Source organism: Astatotilapia calliptera, chromosome 8 (assembly GCF_964374335.1).
Source record: "Astatotilapia calliptera chromosome 8, fAstCal68.1, whole genome shotgun sequence".
Lineage (NCBI taxonomy): Eukaryota > Metazoa > Chordata > Actinopteri > Cichliformes > Cichlidae > Astatotilapia > Astatotilapia calliptera.
In genome coordinates, this window is record NC_137429.1 from 24043366 (window position 1) to 24045858 (window position 2493).

At 39.6% G+C, this 2493-nt stretch overlaps 1 long non-coding RNA gene across 1 annotated transcript; it reads right to left on the reverse strand.

Moving 5' to 3' along the window:
• Positions 1–556: 556 nt before the first annotated feature.
• LOC145430457 (uncharacterized) lies at positions 557–1973 on the reverse strand. Its single transcript, XR_013911032.1, has 2 exons — positions 1797–1973; positions 557–1602 (listed from the first exon to the last, which is right to left on the reverse strand). It is a non-coding gene; the product is annotated as an uncharacterized LOC145430457 (long non-coding RNA).
• Between the last annotated feature and the right edge of the window lie 520 nt (positions 1974–2493).

Sequence of the window (2493 nt, forward strand, 5' to 3'; positions counted from 1 at the left end):
TAACTGTCAAGTCACTAACAACAGCTGAGAGTAGATACTGAAGAGACGCTCAGTCATCGTGAAAGCCAGCGCGCTGAAAGAAGACAAGGCTGGAGCTGTCAGGAGGAGAGGTGACACTTCAAGACCACGTGTCGGTGTCAGCCTGACCTGTAGTAAACTTCAATGATTGTGCATTTTTACTACCAGTGATGCACAGCACGGCAATATGCTGATTTACACAAGAATGTGCTACAACAGTCACGGTCAACCTTTCTCTGCACATGTAAACATGCAGCATGTGGGTAGTAGGATATCCTGGCCCCGCCTGCAAAACACTCCGTCTGCAGTTATTTACTGATGGCTGAGTGCCAAACTAAAAGTTACTGATTAATCACAAACAATCATTTAGATGGAATATTCAAGAATTGCCAAAACATGCAGAGAGAACCAGAAAAACAAACAGGTGGAGACTTGACCTAGTGAACTGAATACTTGTTGTTTTTTAAGCTGTTACACGTGCTGCCAGCGAATCCCATAACATTGCAGATATTGCATTTAAGAAGAATGCATTTATATGTATCATTCAGTTTTTTATTATTATTTAGAAACAGGTAATATGAAAATGTGAGCATTCTCCATTATAAGTAAAACTACTTTTCTAACAAGAATTAAACTCCTCCCGGAGGTTAAGGGCGATACTGAAACGTCATGTTTAGCACGATGACATGAGCAGTTTTCATAGGTCATGTGAGCTGATGTTATCCTGATGAAATCAGCAGTCAGCTAACGTCGGCAATGATAGTATGGAAATCCCCAACAATGACATTGGCATTGTTTTCATAGATAATTTTTGCTGATGTCAGCATTAACTATGTTAAGTTTAACTATGTAAAGCACTTTGTGCTACATTTTTTGTATGAAAAGTGCTTTATAAATAAAGATTGATTGATTGATTGATTGATTATATCTGTAAAGGTTCTCAGTCATCCAGGTCATCGTAGTCAAAGGAGCTTGGAAAGAAAAGCATCTGAACTTCTTTAAGTTTCCTTGAAGAAGTTGCACCTCTCATCAGAGAAGCCTCTTCTTCCATCAAGGTGGCTCTTCTATGTTGAGTCATGCGTTTATAAAGTGGTTGTTTGGTCTCTCAAGACAAGACTCGGCTGTCTATCTGCATCTAAAGGACAAAGGTCACTCTTTCGAGGATGCCAATGTTCACATTTTGGAGAGTGAAGACAGATGGTTTGAAAGAGGAGTGAAAGAAGCCATTTATGTCCACTGTGAGTGACCATCTTTGAACAGAGGCGGTGGGTGACGACACCAACTCTCTGCCATCTATAATCCAGTTTTGAGATCCCTTCCCAGAAGCCTTAACGCCCACTCACATCCTGGGCCTTCTGAGCTCAGGAAATCACATGATAGGGTGGGGCCAGGTTTCACAATGAGCTCACCCGAAACCTTGGCTGGTTGTGACCTACACCCGTTTTCACACCTTGGCTCTTGTGATCAATAAGGGGTCCATGACCGTCTTGGGGACACTCCAATAGGGCTTAAAACCTGGGGCTCTTCACTAGTTGCTCTTAGAGCTGAAGAAGCTTCTTGGATGGTGAAACATCTTCAAGAAACCTAAAGAAGACAAAAAGCTTTTCTTTTACTTTTAATAATTACAATTCATTTTAGTGTTATAATTCCCTCGAAGCACAGGCAGAGTGGTTTTCAGTCACGGGTTTATTTGAAGACTTCTCTCTCAAAGCCACGACAGCATTAACACAGCACCAAAAATAACACTGTACAACAAAACACGATAAATCGATAAATACCTCGTTGGCTGCATGCTGCAAAAAGGGAATTAGCTGCCGTTCTTCTAAGGTTTCCTTTAACCGTGTGTAGTTAAAGTCCATCCCACTTAACATGACATTCAATAAAGACCATTCTTGCTGCGGGCTTACAGGTGTTTTCCCCTTTTTTCTCCTTTTCTTTTTCCCAAAAAGGAAACTAGTGTGACTTGTAAGCATGCTTGACTTTCAAAATAAAAGCACCAAAACTTTAACTACATAAAATAACATAACATAAAATAATGTACAGCTTAAACAATTTACAATGATGACATGGACCTTGGACAAGATAAAGAAATAATCCAAATTATATAAACAATGTCATCATGCCAACAGCTACAAGTGTTTATAGTCTAACTGTTAGAGCACAGCCTAAATAAACATATAAAGATTAGAAACTAAGTACTGAGTCTTTTACTGTTCAAGCTAATTTTCATAGTTAAGCTAAGGTTTAGCATTGTGACACAGGGTAAGTAATGCCAGCAGAATTATTAAAAGATGAAGTTGCACTCGCTCACAGCACTAATGATATCAGTGGGTTTTCTGGAAAAAAAACACATGTGCTGTTAAAGTAAACCATGGCTGTTCCAAACATGACCTTCGAGGTTGGGCTGCATAACTAATGGCATGCTAAACAAAATGACAGCTCTTCCATTTAGTGGGTTTTTCCATTACAACTAAG